Here is a 19,374-nt window from a genome sequence, read left to right on the forward strand (position 1 = left end):
GCTTCATAGGATACCCCTCAAACCAGCTTCATAGGATACCCTCAAACCTGCTTCTAGGATACCCCTCAAACCTGCTTCAGTAGGATACCCCTCAAACCTGCTTCATAGGATACCCTCAAACCTGCTTCATAGGATACTCCTCAAACCTGCTTCAGTAGGATGACCTCAGTTCCAATGGTAAATATGTTAAATCAGTGTCAGTCATAAAACTAACTAGTAGTGATGACAATATATGACATGATAACACAGATGAATGGTAAATTAGACAAACAGAGAAATTAGTCATCAAGATGAACTCTGCCAGATGAGTAACTTAACTAACCAGATGGGAATGTTTAGTTTCAACCAAAGCTCTACTGTATAATGAAAGAGAACCAGAGGGAGCAGACGAACCTGCAGGTTTGGTCCTGGAGAAGACGTAACTCTAGACCAACCAGATGAGTAACTTAACACGTACTATGGGAATGTTTAGTTTCAACCCAAGCTCTACTGTATAATGAAAGAGAGACGGGGAGCAGACGAACCAGAGGTTTGGTCCTGGAGAAGACTAACCTGCCAGATGAGTAAATTAGACTAACTATGGGAATGTTTAGTTTCAACCAAAGCCAGATGGTATAATGAAAGAGAGACCAGAGGGAGCATTAGAACCTGCAGGTTTGGTCCTGGAGAAGACGAACTCTGATGGCTGCAGCGTTTCACCAGATGGTTACAGGCGTGGAACCAGATCCGGTAAACGGTGAACGGCTGCAGATGGGTATATCTGCAACTCCAGCCGCTGACTGCCCACTCTAGACAAGTCAGATCCCTAAATTAGACTAACCCGCCTCTGAATTGGCCCAAAGGTCAGGTGACGTGGCGATAGGGTAAGGTGGTCACACCAGATGGTAAATTAGGTTGGCCAGATGGTAAATTAGACTAACCAGATGGGTGGTCTGGAGGTCTAACCAGATGGGATGGTAAATTAGAGCAGAGGGATGTGGTAAATTAGACAATCACAGATGGTCCAAACACTAACCAGATAGTCAACACATAACCAGATGGTGGAATCCTTTCAATGGAAAACACGGCTTGGGTTTTCAGCAGTAACCAGGATTGTTCAGTTAGAATCTCCAGATCCCTCTATTACACTGATCCAGATCGGTCCTGTTGCTTCAGGGGATCTCCAGATGTTCATGTGTTAGACTAACCAGATGGTACATTTACTAACCAGATGGTACAGTCAGACGACACCAGATCCAGTCGGACGACATTAGATCCAGATCGGTAAACCAGATCCAGACGGACTAACCAGATCCAAACGGACTAACCAGATCCAGACAGACTAACCAGATCCAGACAGACTAACCAGATCCAGACAAATTACACCAGATCCAGACAAATTAGACTAACCAGATCCAGTCAGACGACACCAGATCCAGTCAGACGACACCAGATCCAGTCAGACTAACCAGATCCAATTAGACTACACCAGATCCAATTAGACTACACCAGATCCAGTCAAATTACACCAGATCCAGAGTGGTAAATTAGACTAACGTGGCAGACTGGGATTTAAATTAGACTAACCCCCTGGTGAATTTTTCCATTGCAGATGGTAAATTAGACGTTTAACTCAGATGGTGCTTCCCTAACCAGATGTTCCATTAGAGCTGAGCAGGGCTGTTTGACTGGTAAATTAGACCAACCAGATGGTAAATTAGACTAACCAGATGGATATGGTAAATTAGACCAACCAGATGGTAAATTAGACCAACCAGATGGTAAATTAGACTAACCAGATGGGTAAATTAGACTAACCAGATGGGTAAATTAGACTAACCAGATGGTAAATTAGACTAACCAGATGGGTAATTAGACTAACCAGATGGAGATGGTAAATTAGACCAACCAGATGGGTAAATTAGACTAACCAGATGGGTGAATTAGACTAACCAGATGGAGATGGTAAATTAGACCAACCAGATGGGTAAATTAGACTAACCAGATGGAGATGGTAAATTAGACCAACCAGATGGTAAATTAGACTAACCAGATGGAGATGGTAAATTAGACTAACCAGATAGAGATGGTAAATTAGACTAACCAGATAGAGATGGTAAATTAGACTAACCAGATGGTAAATTAGACTAACCAGATGGGTGAATTAGACTAACCAGATGGTAAATTAGACTAACCAGATGGGTAAATTAGACTAACCAGATGGTAAATTAGACTAACCAGATGGGTAAATTAGACTAACCAGATGGAGATGGTAAATTAGACTAACCAGATGGAGGTGGTAAATTAGACTAACCAGATGGTGAATTAGACTAACAGGATGGTATATTAGACTAACCAGACGGGTAAATTAGACTAACCAGATGGTAAATTAGACTAACCAGATGGGTATATTAGACTAACCAGATGGTGAATTAGACTAACCAGATGGTAAATTAGACTAACCAGATGGTAAATTAGACTAACCAGATGGAGATGGTAAATTAGACTAACCAGATGGTAAATTAGACTAACCAGATGGTAAATTAGACTAACCAGATGGGTAAATTAGACTAACCAGATGGTAAATTAGACTAACCAGATGGGTAAATTAGACTAACCAGATGGTAAATTAGACTAACCAGATGGTAAATTAGACTAACCAGATGGTAAATTAGACTAACCAGATGGTAAATTAGACTAACCAGATGGGTAAATTAGACTAACCAGATGGGTAAATTAGACTAACCAGATGGGTAAATTAGACTAACCAGATGGGTGAATTAGACTAACCAGATGGGTAAATTAGACTAACCAGATGGTAAATTAGACTAACCAGGTGGGTATATTAGACTAACCAGGTGGGTAAATTAGACTAACCAGATGGGTAAATTAGACTAACCAGATGGTAAATTAGACTAACCAGATGGTAAATTAGACTAACCAGATGGTAAATTAGACTAACCAGATGGTAAATTAGACTAACCAGATGGTAAATTAGACTAACCAGATGGTAAATTAGACTAACCAGATGGTAAATTAGACTAACCAGATGGGTAGATTAGACTAACCAGATGGGTAAATTAGACTAACCAGATGGTAAATTAGACTAACCAGGTGGGTATATTAGACTAACCAGGTGGGTAAATTAGACTAACCAGATGGGTAAATTAGACTAACCAGATGGTAAATTAGACTAACCAGATGGTAAATTAGACTAACCAGATGGTAAATTAGACTAACCAGATGGGTAAATTAGACTAACCAGATGGTAAATTAGACTAACCAGATGGTAACAGATCAACCAGATGGTGACAGATCAACCAGATGGTAGGCAGATGGTAACAGACCAACCAGATGGTAAGCAGATGGTAACAGACCAACCAGATGGTAACAGACCAACCAGATGGTACCAGATGGTAACAGACCAACCAGATGGTACAGACCAACCAGATGGTAAGCAGATGGTAACAGACCAACCAGATGGTAAGCAGATGGTAACAGACCAACCAGATGGTAACAGACCAACCAGATGGTACCAGATGGTAACAGACCAACCAGATGGTGACAGACCACCCAGATGGTACCAGATGGTAACAGACCAACCAGATGGTAAGCAGATGGTAACAGACCAACCAGATGGTAAGCAGATGGTAACAGACCAACCAGATGGTAAACAGATGGTAACAGACCAACCAGATGGTAACAGACCAACCAGATGGTAACAGTCCACCCAGATGGTACCAGATGGTAACAGACCAACCAGATGGTAACAGACCAACCAGATGGTCACAGACCACCCAGATGGTACCAGATGGTAACAGACCAACCAGATGGTGACAGACCAACCAGATGGTAGGCAGATGGTAACAGACCAACCAGATGGTAACAGGCCAACCAGATGGTAACAGACCAACCAGATGGTAACAGATGGTAACAGACCAACCAGATGGTAACAGATGGTAACAGACCAACCAGATGGTAACAGACCAACCAGATGGTAACAGACCAACCAGATGGTAAACAGATGGTAACAGACCAACCAGATGGTAACAGACCAACCAGATGGTAACAGACCAACCAGATGGTGAACAGATGGTAACAGACCAACCAGATGGTAACAGACCAACCAGATGGTAACAGACCACCCAGATGGTAACAGACCAACCAGATGGTACCAGACCAACCAGATGGTACCAGACCAACCAGATGGTAACAGATGGTAACAGACCAACCAGATGGTAAACAGATGGTAACAGACCACCCAGATGGTAACAGACCAACCAGATGGTACAAGATGGTAACAGACCAACCAGATGGTGACGGACCAACCAGATGGTAACAGATGGTAACAGACCAACCAGATGGTAAACAGATGGTAACAGACCAACCAGATGGTAACAGACCAACCAGATGGTAACAGACGGTAACAGACCACCCAGATGGTGACAGACCAACCAGATGGTAACAGATGGTAACAGACCAACCAGATGGTAACAGACCAACCAGATGGTACCAGATGGTAACAGACGGTAACAGACCAACCAGATGGTACCAGACCAACCAGATGGTAAACAGATGGTAACAGACCAACCAGATGGTAACAGACCAACCAGATGGTAAACAGATGGTAACAGACCAACCAGATGGTAACAGACCAACCAGATGGTAACAGACCACCCAGATGGTAACAGACCAACCAGATGGTACCAGACCAACCAGATGGTAACAGACCAACCAGATGGTAACAGATGGTAACAGACCAACCAGATGGTAAACAGATGGTAACAGACCACCCAGATGGTAACAGACCAACCAGATGGTAACATATGGTAACAGACCAACCAGATGGTAACAGACCAACCAGATGGTAACAGATGGTAACAGACCAACCAGATGGTAAACAGATGGTAACAGACCACTCAGATGGTAACAGACCAACCAGATGGTAAACAGATGGTAACAGACCAACCAGATGGTAAGACCACTCAGATGGTAACAGACCACCCCGATGGTAACAGACCAACCAGATGGTAACAGACCACCCAGATGGTAACAGACGGTAACAGACCACCCATATGGTAACAGACCAACCAGATGGTAACAGACCAACCAGATGGTACCAGACCAACCAGATGGTAACAGACCAACCAGATGGTAACAGATGGTAACAGACCAACCAGATGGTAAACAGATGGTAACAGACCAACCAGATGGTAACAGACCAACCAGATGGTACCAGATGGTAACAGACCAACCAGATGGTACAAAATGGTAACAGACCAACCAGATGGTAACAGATGGTAACAGACCAACCAGATGGTAAACAGATGGTAACAGACCACTCAGATGGTAACAGACCAACCAGATGGTAACAGACCAACCAGATGGTACCAGATGGTAACAGACCAACCAGATGGTACCAGACCAACCAGATGGTAACAGACCAACCAGATGGTAACAGACCAACCAGATGGTAACAGATGGTAACAGATGGTAACAGACCAACCAGATGGTAAACAGATGGTAACAGACCAACCAGATGGTAACAGACCACTCAGATGGTAACAGACCACCCCGATGGTAACAGACCAACCAGATGGTAACAGATGGTAACAGACCACCCAGATGGTAACAGACGGTAACAGACCACCCAGATGGTAACAGACCAACCAGATGGTACCAGATGGTAACAGACCACCCAGATGGTAACAGACCAACCAGATGGTAACAGACCAACCAGATGGTAACAGATGGTAACAGACCACCCAGATGGTAACAGACGGTAACAGACCACCCAGATGGTAACAGACCAACCAGATGGTAACAGACGGTAACAGACCACCCAGATGGTGACAGACCAACCAGATGGTAACAGATGGTAACAGACCACCCAGATGGTAACAGACCAACCAGATGGTACCAGATGGTAACAGACCACCCAGATGGTAAACACCCTGAGACGGGCCGTCCGTCCCCCACCCCGAGACGGGCCGTCCGTCCCCCACCCCGAGACGGGCCGTCCGTCCCCCACCCCGAGACGGGCCGTCCGTCCCCCACCCTAAGCATTGATTCATCATCAGAGGCTGTAGAGAAATCAGATTTAGTCATCACATATAATTTAACAGTTCATTTTCACGCCACGCTGTTCATTTCAATAATTTATTAGAATGACCCGGATTCTGAGTTATTTATGCAAGGAAAAATAATCCCGTTAAATCTCAGTAACCGGGTTCCCGCCAGTCAACCGTACTGCGTAATGATCATGATATTTAATCAGCTTCTTGATATGCCACACCTGTCAGGTGGATGGATTATCTTGGCAAAGGAGAAATGCTCACTAACAGGGATTTAAACATATTTGTGAACAGAATTTGAGAGGAATAAGCTTTTTGTGAGTATGGAGCATTTCTGGTATCTTTTATTTCAGCTCATGAAACATGGGACCAACACTTTATACGTGGCGTTTATATTTCTGTTCAGTATAAATGGCCATTTGTTCAACAAGACTCATAGTTGTTTTCCATTTCAGAAGATTTAGGATCCTACCCAGGTGTGTGTGTGTGTGTTACCTGGAGGTAAAGATAGAGTTGTGTAAGACGTTCTCCCCAGGTGTGTGTGTGTGTGTGTGTGTGTGTGTGTTACCGCCTGTGATCTGCTTACCTGGGGGTAAAGATAGAGTTGTGTAAAAAGTTCTCAAAGACTTTTCTGTATGAAGCGTCAGCTGCCTCTGCCTCCAGGTCTCCTACAGATTTAGGACAGGGACAGCACGGCCCCTTGTCCCCCCCACCAACGTCTGGTTTAGTAGGCTTCAGGTCCTCCTCCATGTCAGTCAACCCGGTAGCAGCTATACGGACCGGGATCTTCAGTTCTGAGGAGAGACAGAGAGTGGAGGGGTCAGGGTGGAGGGGTCAGGGTGGACGGGTCAGGGTGGACGGGTCAGGGTGGAGGGGTCAGGGTGGAGGGGTCAGGGTGGAGGGGTCAGGGTGGAGGGGTCAGGTTGGAGGGGTCAGGTTGGAGGGGTCAGGGTGGAGGGTCAGGGTGGAGGGGTCAGGGTGGAGGGGTCAGGGTGGAGGGGTCAGGGTGGAGGGGTCAGGGCGGAGGGGTCAGGGCGGAGGGGTCAGGGGCGGAGGGGTCAGGGGAAGGGGTCAGGGGGAAGGGTGGAGGGGTCAGGGGCGTAGGGGTCAGGCGTAGGGGTCAGGGCGGAGGGGTAAGGGCGGAGGGGTTAGGGCGGAGGGTCAGGGCGGAGGGTCAGGGTGGAGGGTCAGGGTGGAGGGTTAGGGTGGAGGGGTGGGGCGTAGGGGTCAGGGTGAAGGGGTTAGGTTGGAGGGGTCAGGGTGGAGGGGTCAGGGTGGAGGGGTCAGGGTGGAGGGGTCAGGGTGGAGGGGTCAGGGTAGTGACCTTTAGAGCAGTAGTTGTGTTGGTATAGCTCTCTGTCTTCAGCCTGTTGCTGCCAGCGGACCAGGTAATAGGTGTGGTTCCCGTTGGGGGAGGCAGGGGGAGACCAGCGGACCACCAGGTTGGTAGAGGAGTTAGAGTATGTTCTCACATCCAGGGGCATGGACGGCTCTACAGGAAACAGATTATATTATAACAGTTCTCACATCCAGGGACATGGAGGGCTCTACAGGAAACAGATTATATTATAACAGTTCTCACATCCAGGGGCATGGACGGCTCTACAGGAAACAGATTATATTATAACAGTTCTCACATCCAGGGACATGGACGGCTCTACAGGAAACAGATTATATTATAACAGTTCTCACATCCAGGGACATGGACGGCTCTACAGGAAACAGATTATATTATAACAGTTCTCACATCCAGGGGCATGGACGGCTCTACAGGAAACAGATTATAACAGTTCTCACATCCAGGGGCATGGACGGCTCTACAGGAAACAGAAAGATTTAAAGATGGTAACTGGGCCTTGTGACAGTACTTCCTAGAGCTCTGCTACCCCCCATATTATACATCAGGCCTGCTCTTAATCAATAAACCCTAACCCCGACACCCAAACCCCTACACCCTAACCCCTACACCCAAACCCCTACACCCTAACCCCTACACCCTAACCCCTACACCCTAACCCCTACACCCTAACCCCTACACCCTAACCCCTACACCCTAACCCCTACACCCCAACCCCTCCACCCTAACCCCTCCACCCTAACCCCACCCTAACCCCCCCTCCACCCTAACCCCTCCACCCTAACCCCTCCACCCTAACCCCTCCACCCTAACCCCTACACCCAAACCCCTACACCTCAACCCCTACACCCTACACCCAAACCCCTACACCCAAACCCCTACACCCAAACCCCTACACCTCAACCCCTACACCTCAACCCCAACCCCTACACCCTAACCCCTACACCCAAACCCCTACACCCTACACCAACCCCTCCACCCCAACCCCTCCACCCCAACCCCTCCACCCTAACCCCTCCACCCTAACCCCTACACCCTAACCCCTACACCCTAACCCCTCCACCCTAACCCCTAACCCCTACACCCAACCCCTACACCCAAACCCCTACACCTACACCCTAACCCCTACACCCCAACCCCTCCACCCCAACCCCTACACCCCAACCCCTACACCCCAACCCCTACACCCAAACCCCTACACCCAAACCCCTACACCCTACACCCTACACCCCTACCCTACACCCAAACCCCTACACCCTAACCCCTACACCCCAACCCCTACACCCCAACCCCTACACCCCAACCCCTCCACCCTACACCCAAACCCCTACACCCAAACCCCTACACCCAAACCCCTACACCCTAACCCCTACACCCTAACCCCTACACCCCTAACCCCTACACCAAAACCCCTACACCAAAACCCCTACACCAAACCCCTACACCAAAACCCCTACACAAAAACCCCTACACAAAACCCCTACACAAAAACCCCTACACCAAAACCCCTACACCAAAAACCCCTACACCAAAACCCCTACACCAAAACCCCTACACCCTAACCCCCTACACCCTAACCCCTACACCCTAACCCCTCCACCCTAACCCCTACACCCTAACCCCTACACCCTAACCCCTACACCCTAACCCCTACACCCCTGTCCTTTACCTGAGGGGCTGGTTCTGATGTAGACTACTTCACTCTTGGCTCCCAGGATGTCTAACCCTTCCACCCTAACCCCTACACCCTAACCCCTACACCCTACACCCCTGTCCTTTACCTGAGGGGCTGGTTCTGATGTAGACTACTTCACTCTTGGCTCCCAGGATGTCTAACCCCTCCACCCTAACCCCTCCACCCTAACCCTAACCCCTCCACCCTAACCCCTACACCCTAACCCCTCCAACCTAACCCCTCCAACCTAACCCCTCCACCCTAACCCCTCCACCCTCCACCCTAACCCCTCCACCCTAACCCCTACACCCCTGTCCTTTACCTGAGGGGCTGGTTCTGATGTAGACTACTTCACTCTTGGCTCCCAGGATGTCTAACCCCTCCACCCTAACCCCTCCACCCTAACCCCTCCACCCTAACCCCTACACCCTAACCCCTACACCCCTGTCCTTTACCTGAGGGGCTGGTTCTGATGATGTAGGCTACTTCACTCTTGGCTCCCAGGATGTCTAACCCCTCCACCCTAACCCCTCCACCCTAACCCCTACACCCTAACCCCTAACACCTCCACCCTAACCCCTACACCCCTGTCCTTTACCTGAGGGGCTGGTTCTGATGTAGACTACTTCACTCTTGGCTCCCAGGATGTCTAACCCCTCCACCCTAACCCCTCCACCCTAACCCCTACACCCCTGTCCTTTACCTGAGGGGCTGGTTCTGATGTAGACTACTTCACTCTTGGCTCCCAGGATGTCTAACCCCTCCACCCTAACCCCTCCACCCTAACCCCTCCACCCTAACCCCTCCACCCTAACCCCTACACCCTAACTACACCCTAACCCCTACACCCTAACTACACCCTAACCCCTACACCCCTACACCCCAACCCCTACACCCTAACCCCTCCACCCTAACCCCTCCACCCCACACCTAACCCCTACACCCAAACCCCTACACCCAAACCCCTACACCCAAACCCCTACACCCAAACCCCTACACCCAAACCCCTACACCCAAACCCCTACACCCAAACCCCTACACCCTACACCCAAACCCCTACACCAAACACCCTAACCCCCTACACCCTAACCCCTACACCCAAACCCCTACACCCTAACCCCTACACCCAAACCCCTACACCCTAACCCCTACACCCAAACCCCTACACCCTAACCCCTACACCCCAACCCCTACACCCCAACCCCTACACCCCAACCCCTACACCCTACACCCAAACCCCTACACCCTAACCCCTACACAAAAACCCTACACAAAAACCCCTACACCATAACCCCTACACCAAAACCCCTACACCAAAACCCCTACACCAAAACCCCTACACCAAAACCCCTACACCAAAAACCCCTACACCAAAACCCCTACACCAAAACCCCTACACCCTAACCCCTACACCCTAACCCCTACACCCTAACCCCTACACCCTAACCCCTACACCCCTGTCCTTTACCTGAGGGGCTGGTTCTGATGTAGACTACTTCACTCTTGGCTCCCAGGATGTCTAACCCCTCCACCCTAACCCCTACACCCTAACCCCTACACCCCTGTCCTTTACCTGAGGGGCTGGTTCTGATGTAGACTACTTCACTCTTGGCTCCCAGGATGTCTAACCCCTCCACCCTAACCCCTCCACCCTAACCCTTACACCCTAACCCCTCCAACCTAACCCCTCCACCCTAACCCCTCCACCCTCCACCCTAACCCCTCCACCCTAACCCCTACACCCCTGTCCTTTACCTGAGGGGCTGGTTCTGATGTAGACTACTTCACTCTTGGCTCCCAGGATGTCTAACCCCTCCACCCTAACCCCTCCACCCTAACCCCTCCACCCTAACCCCTCCACCCTAACCCCTCCACCCTAACCCCTACACCCTAACCCCTACACCCCTGTCCTTTACCTGAGGGGCTGGTTCTGATGTAGACTACTTCACTCTTGGCTCCCAGGATGTCTAACCCCTCCACCCTAACCCCTCCACCCTAACCCCTAACACCTCCACCCTAACCCCTACACCCCTGTCCTTTACCTGAGGGGCTGGTTCTGATGTAGACTACTTCACTCTTGGCTCCCAGGATGTCTAACCCCTCCACCCTAACCCCTCCACCCTAACCCCTACACCCCTGTCCTTTACCTGAGGGGCTGGTTCTGATGTAGACTACTTCACTCTTGGCTCCCAGGATGTCTAACCCCTCCACCCCAACCCCTCCACCCCAACCCCTCCACCCTAACCCCTCCACCCTAACCCCTCCACCCTAACCCCTCCACCCTAACCCCTAACCCCTACACCCTAACTACACCCTAACCCCTACACCCCAACCCCTACACCCTACACCCAAACCCCTACACCCTAACCCCTACACCCCAACCCCTCCACCCTACACCCAACCCCTACACCCTAACCCCTACACCCTAAAACCCCTACACCAAAACCCCTACACCCTAACCCCTACACCCTAACCCCTACACCCTAACCCCTACACCCCTGTCCTTTACCTGAGGGGCTGATTCTGATGTAGACTACTTCACTCTTGGCTCCCAGGATGTCTAACCCCTACACCCTAACCCCTCCACCCTACACCCTAACCCCTCCACCCTAACCCCTCCACCCTCCACCCTAACCCCTACACCCTAACCCCTACACCCTAACCCCTACACCCCTGTCCTTTACCTGAGGGCTGGTTCTGATGTAGACTACTTCACTCTTGGCTCCCAGGATGTCTAACCCCTACACCCTAACCCCTCCACCCTACACCCTAACCCCTCCACCCTAACCCCTCCACCCTCCACCCTAACCCCTACACCCTAACCCCTACACCCTAACCCCTCCACCCTAACCCCTACACCCCTGTCCTTTACCTGAGGGCTGGTTCTGATGTAGACTACTTCACTCTTGGCTCCCAGGATGTCTAACCCCTCCACCCTAACCCTCCACCCTAACCCCTACACCCCTGTCCTTTACCTGAGGGGCTGGTTCTGATGTAGACTACTTCACTCTTGGCTCCCAGGATGTCTAACCCCTCCACCCTAACCCCTACACCCTAACCCCTACACCCCTGTCCTTTACCTGAGGGGCTGGTTCTGATGTAGACTACTTCACTCTTGGCTCCCAGGATGTGTCTATCCTCGGCCACCAGAGTGATGGCCTTGACGTAGATGGCGTACTGGGTCCAGGGCTTGAGAGGCGACAGTAGAACCCCTGGGTCAGAATTCTTCTCCTGGGGAAGGTCCACGTCCACCATGTTCCAACTGTTGGAGCCACAACCGTCCTGGCCGTCAAACTCTGTGATGTTCTGGTACGCACTGGAGGAGAGGCAGACTGATGGGTTAGAGGATATAGAGGAAGTAGAGAGACTGATGGGTTAGAGGATATAGAGGAAGAAGAGACAGACTGATGGGTTAGAGGATATAGAGGAAGTAGAGACAGACTGATGGGTTAGGGAATATAGAGGTAGTAGAGAAACTGATGGGTTATAGGATAGAGAGGAAGTAGAGACAGACTGATGGGTTCGAGGATATAGAGGAAGTAGAGGCAGACTGATGGGTTCGAGGATATAGAGGAAGTAGAGAGACTGATGGGTTAGGGGATATAGAGGAAGACTGATGGGTTAGGGGATATAGAGGAAGTAGAGAGACTGATGGGTTAGGGGATATAGAGGAAGTAGAGAGACTGATGGGTTAGGGGATATAGAGGAAGTAGAGAGACTGATGGGTTAGAGGATGTAGAGGCAGACTGTTGGGTTAGAGGATATAGAGGAAGTAGAGAGACTGATGGGTTAGGGGATATAGAGGAAGTAGAGACAGACTGATGGGTTAGGGGATATAGAGGAAGTAGAGAGACTGATGGGTTAGAGGATGTAGAGGCAGACTGATGGGTTAGAGGATATAGAGGAAGTAGAGACAGACTGATGGGTTAGAGGATATAGAGGAAGTAGAGACAGACTGATGGGTTAGAGGATATAGAGGAAGTAGAGGCAGACTGATGGGTTCGAGGATATAGAGGAAGTAGAGAGACTGATGGGTTAGGGGATATAGAGGTAGTAGAGAGACTGATGGGTTAGAGGATATAGCGGAAGTACAGACAGACTGATGGGTTAGAGGATATAGAGGAAGTAGAGCCAGACTGATGGGTAAGGGTTAGATATAGATGAAGTAGAGTGATGGGTTAGAGAATGTTCTAGGATATAGAGGAAGTAGATAGACTGATGGGTTAGATATAGAGGAAGTAGAGTGATGGGTTAGAGGATGTTCTAGGATATAGAGGAAGTAGATAGACTGATGGGTTAGAGGATATAGAGGAAGTAGAGAGACTGATGGGTTAGAGGATGTTCTAGGATATAGAGGAAGTAGAGAGACTGATGGGTTAGAGGATATAGAGGAAGTAGAGAGACTGATGGGTTAGAGGATATAGAGGGAGTAGAGAGACTGATGAGTTAGAGGATATAGAGGGAGTAGAGAGACTGATGGGTTAGAGGATATAGAGGAAGTAGAGAGACTGATGGGTTAGAGGATGTTCAAGGATATAGAGGAAGTAGAGAGACTGATGGGTTAGAGGATGTTCTAGGATATAGAGGAAGTAGAGACAGACTGATGGGTTAGAGGATATAGGGGAAGTAGAGACAGACTGATGGGTTAGGGGATATAGAGGAAGTAGAGACAGACTGATAGGTTAGAGGATATAGAGGAAGTAGAGACAGACTGATAGGTTAGAGGAAGTAGAGAGACTGATGGGTTAGAGGATATAGAGGGAGTAGAGAGACTGATGGGTTAGAGGATATAGAGGAAGTAGAGAGACAGATGGGTTAGAGGATATAGCGGAAGTACAGACAGACTGATGGGTTAGAGGATATAGAGGAAGTAGAGCCAGACTGATGGGTTAGGGTTAGATATAGAGGAAGTAGAGACAGAATGATGGGTTAGGGTTAGATATAGAGGAAGTAGAGTGATGGGTTAGAGGATGTTCTAGGATATAGAGGAAGTACAGACAGACTGACTGTAGAGTAACTTACGCCTCCTTGTAGTATAGTATGAATGAGATGAGGTCTCTATAGTCTGGGGGTCTGTAGCGCTGCCAGGTCACTTTGATACGGTTAGACATCGTACTGTTGGACTTGAACCGCAAGATCTTACTCTCACCTGGTGAACACAACCAATCACACAATTTACACAGCCTGTTCACCTGGCAACCAATCACAACCACAGTCAGCTCACCTGGAGAATACAACCAATCACAACGATCAGCCCTAATCCTACAGGTGCTTAGAAACATCTCATCAAACCAGCCCATTACATTGTCTCAGTGTTGAGATCAAACCAGCCCATTACATTGTCTCAGTGTTGAGATCAAACCAGCCCATTACATTGTCTCAGTGTTGAGATCAAACCAGCCCATTACATTGTCTCAGTGTTGAGATCAAACCAGCCCATTACATTGTCTCAGTGTTGAGATCAAACCAGCCCATTACATTGTCTCAGTGTTGAGATCAAACCAGCCCATTACATTGTCTCAGTGTTGAGATCAAACCAGCCCATTACATTGTCTCAGTGTTGAGATCAAACCAGCCCATTACATTGTCTAAGTGGTGAGAGCAGGAAAAGTAGAACTTGTTTGTTTCCAGAGTTTGCTGTCGAGGGCAATATGGTGTGGGCAGAACCCTGCAGTACACAACTATATCTTCAACGAATGGACATGGCTGAAACATTTATTTGACCTTTATTTAACTAGGCAAGTCAGTTATGAACTATTTCTTATTTTTCTTCCTGCCTTGTTCAGGGGCAGAACAACATATTTTTACCTTGTCAGCTCGGGGATTTGATCTAGCAACCTTTCAGTTCATGGCCCAATGCTCTAACCACTAGGCTACCTGCCACTCCACATGCTATTGTTTCAATGAATGAACCATGCAGTACCAGTCAAAGGTTTGGACACACCAACTCATTCCAGGGTTTTTCTTTATTTTGACCCTTTTCACATTGTAGAATAATAGTTAAAGACATCAAAACTATGAAATAACATGTATATGGAATCACGTAGTAACCAAAAAAGTGTTAAACTGATCAAAATATATTTCAGATTCTTCAAAGTAGCCACCCTTTGCCTTGATGACAGCTTGGCACACCCTTGGCAGGGTAGCCTAGTGGTTAGAGCGTTGGACTAGTAACCGAAAGGTTGCAAGTTCGAATCCCCGAGCTGACAAGGTACAAATCTGTCGTTCTGCCCCTGAACAGGCAGTAAACCCACTGTTCCTAGGCCGTCATTGAAAATAAACATTTGTTCTTAACTGACTTGCCTAGTAAAATAAAGGTAAAAAAATATATATATATTCTCTCAAGCAGCTTCACGATGTAGTCACTTGGAATACATTTCAATTAACAGGTGTGCCTTGTTAAAAATGCTAATTTGTGTCATTTCTTTCCTTCTCAATGCATTTGAGCCAATCAGTTGTGTTGTGACAAGGTAGGGGTGGTATACAGAAGATAGCCCTATTTCCTAAAACAACAAGTCCACATTATCAAAAGAACAACTCAAATAAGCAAAGAGAAACGACAGTCAATCGGAACATTTCAAGAACTTTGAAAGTTTCTTCAAGTGCAGTCGTAAAAACCCTCAAGCGCTATGATGAATCTGTCTCTCATGAGGACCGCCACAGGAAAGGAAGACCCAGAGTTACCTCTGCTGCAGAGGATCAGTTCATTAGAGAGTTAACTGGCTCTCATGAGGACCGCCACAGGAAAGGAAGACCCAGTGTTACCTCTACTGCAGAGGATAAGTTCATTAGAGTTAAGTGCACCTCAGATTGCAGCCCAGTTCAAGTAACAGACACATCTCTACATCAACTGTTCAGAGGAGACTGTGTGAATCAGGCCTTCATGGTTGAATTACTGCAGAGAAACCACTACTAAAGGACACCAATAAGAAGAAGAGACTTGCTTGGGCCAAGAAACACGAGCAATGGTACATTAGACCTGTGGAAATCTGTCCTTTGGTCTGATGTGTATAAATTTGACATTTTTGGTTCCAACCGCCGTGTCTTTGTGCGATGCAGGGTAGATTAACGGATGATCTCTGCATGTGTGGTTCCCACCGTGAAGCATGGAGGAGGTGGTGTGATGTATTCTGCAGCGATACACCATCCCATCTGGTTTGGGCTTAGTGGGACTATAATTTGTTTTTCAACAGGACAATGACCCAACACACCTCCAGGCTGTGTAAGGACTATTTGACCAAGAAGGAGAGTGATGGAGTGCTACATCAGATGACCTGGCCTCCACAATCACCCGACCTCAACCCAATTGAGATGGTTTGGGATGAGTTGGACCACCGAGTGAAGGAAAAAAAGCCAACATGTGCTCAGCATATGTGGGAACTCCTTCAAGACCGTTGGAAAAGCATTCCAGGTGAAGCTGGTTGAGAGAATGCCAAGAGTGTGCTAAGTTGTCATCAAGGCAAAGGGTGGCTACTTTGAAGAATCTAAAATATATATTTTGATTTGTTTAGTTACTACATGATTGTATATGTGTTATTTCATAGGTTGGATGTTTTCACTAATGTAGAAAATAGCAAAACTAAAAAAAAAACTTTTGACTGGTACTGAAATGTAGTAACTAAAAAAGTTTCATATAAAGTATAGTATTATAGAGCTGTATAGTATAGAGCTGTTAAATATAAAGTATAGTATTATAGAGCTGTATAGTATAGAGCTGTTAAATATAAAGTATGGTATCATAGAGCTGTATAGTATAGAGCTGTTAAATATAAAGTATGGTATTATAGAGCTGTATAGTATAGAGCTGTTAAATATAAAGTATAGTATTATAGAGCTGTATAGTATAGAGCTGTTAAATATAAAGTATGGTATCATAGAGCTGTATAATATAGAGCTGTTAAATATAAAGTATGGTATTATAGAGCTGTATAGTGTAGTACAGTATAATATAAAGTATGGTATCATAGAGCTGTATAATATAGAGCTGTTAAATATAAAGTATAGTATTATAGAGCTGTATAGTGTAGTACAGTATAATATAAAGTATGGTATCATAGAGCTGTATAGTGTAGTACAGTATAATATAAAGTATGGTATTATAGAGCTGTATAGTGTAGTACAGTATAATATAAAGTATAGTATTATAGAGCTGTATAGTGTAGTACAGTATAATATAAAGTATGGTATTATAGAGCTGTATAGTGTAGTACAGTATAATATAAAGTATAGTATTATAGAGCTGTATAGTGTAGTACAGTATAATATAAAGTATAGTATTATAGAGCTGTATAGTGTAGTACAGTATAATATAAAGTATAGTATTATAGAGCTGTATAGTGTAGTACAGTATAATATAAAGTATAGTATCATAGAGCTGTATAGTGTAGTACAGTATGATATAAAGTATAGTATTATAGAGCTGTATAGTGTAGTACAGTATAATATAAAGTATAGTATTAGAGCTGTATAGTGTAGAGCTGTTAAATATAAAGTATGGTATCATAGAGCTGTATAGTGTAGTACAGTATAATATAAAGTACATGATCATAGAGCTGTATAGTATAGAGCTGTTAAATATAAAGTATGGTATGATAGAGCTGTATAGTGTAGTACAGTATAATATAAAGTATAGTATTATAGAGCTGTATAGTATAGTACAGTATAATATAAAGTACAGGATCATAGAGCTGTATAGTATAGAGCTGTTAAATATAAAGTATGGTATCATAGAGCTGTTAAATATAAAGTATAGTATCAGAGCTGTATAGTGTAGTACAGTATAATATCATAGAGCTGTATAGTACAGTATAATATCATAGAGCTGTACAGTATAATATCATAGAGCTGTACAGTATAATATCATAGAGCTGTACAGTATAATATCATAGAGCAGTACAATATAATATCATAGAGCTGTATAGTATAGTATAATATCATAGAGCTGTATAGTATAATATCATAGAGCTGTACAGTATAATATCATAGAGCTGTATAATATAATATCATAGAGCTGTACAGTATAATATCATAGAGCTGTATAGTATAGTATAATATCATAGAGCTGTACAGTATAATATCATAGAGCTGTACAGTATAATATCATAGAGCTGTATAGTATAATATCATAGAGCTGTACAGTATAATATCATAGAGCTGTACAGTATAATATCATAGAGCTGTATAGTACAGTATAATATCATAGAGCTGTATAGTATAATATCATAGAGCTGTACAGTATAATATCATAGAGCTGTATAGTACAGTATAATATCATAGAGCTGTATAGTACAGTATAATATCATAGAGCTGTACAGTATAATATCATAGAGCTGTACAGTATAATATCATAGAGCTGTACAGTATAATATCATAGAGCTGTACAGTATAATATCATAGAGCTGTACAGTATAATATCATAGAGCTGTACAGTATAATATCATAGAGCTGTACAGTATAATATCATAGAGCTGTATAGTATAATAGCATAGAGCTGTATAGTATAATATCATAGAGCTGTATAGTATAATATCATAGAGCTGTATAGTATAGTATAATATCATAGAGCTGTACAGTATAATATCATAGAGCTGTATAGTATAATATCATAGAGCTGTACAGTATAATATCATAGAGCTGTATAGTATAATATCATAGAGCTGTATAGTACAGTATAATATCATAGAGCTGTATAGTATAATATCATAGAGCTGTATAGTATAATATCATAGAGCTGTACAGTATAATATCATAGAGCTGTATAGTATAATATCATAGAGCTGTATAGTATAATATCATAGAGCTGTATAGTATAATATCATAGAGCTGTATAGTATAATATCATAGAGCTGTACAGTATAATATCATAGAGCTGTATAGTATAATATCATAGAGCTGTATAGTATAATATCATAGAGCTGTACAGTATAATATCATAGAGCTGTATAGTATAGTATAATATCATAGAGCTGTATAGTATAATATCATAGAGCTGTATAGTATAATATCATAGAGCTGTATAGTATAATATCATAGAGCTGTATAGTACAGTATAATATCATAGAGCTGTATAGTATAATATCATAGAGCTGTATAGTATAATATCATAGAGCTGTATAGTATAATATCATAGAGCTGTATAGTACAGTATAATATCATAGAGCTGTACAGTATAATATCATAGAGCTGTACAGTATAATATCATAGAGCTGTACAGTATAATATCATAGAGCTGTATAGTACAGTATAATATCATAGAGCTGTATAGTATAATATCATAGAGCTGTACAGTA

At 45.3% G+C, this 19,374-nt stretch overlaps 1 pseudogene; it reads right to left on the reverse strand.

Annotated features, from left to right (window-relative positions):
* Nucleotides 1-648: 648 nt before the first annotated feature.
* LOC135567778 (insulin-like growth factor 1 receptor) overlaps nt 649-19,374 on the reverse strand; it is a 58,550-nt pseudogene continuing 39,824 nt past the window's right edge.

This window comes from Oncorhynchus nerka, unplaced genomic scaffold (assembly GCF_034236695.1).
Source record: "Oncorhynchus nerka isolate Pitt River unplaced genomic scaffold, Oner_Uvic_2.0 unplaced_scaffold_1807, whole genome shotgun sequence".
NCBI classification, from domain to species: Eukaryota; Metazoa; Chordata; class Actinopteri; order Salmoniformes; family Salmonidae; genus Oncorhynchus; species Oncorhynchus nerka.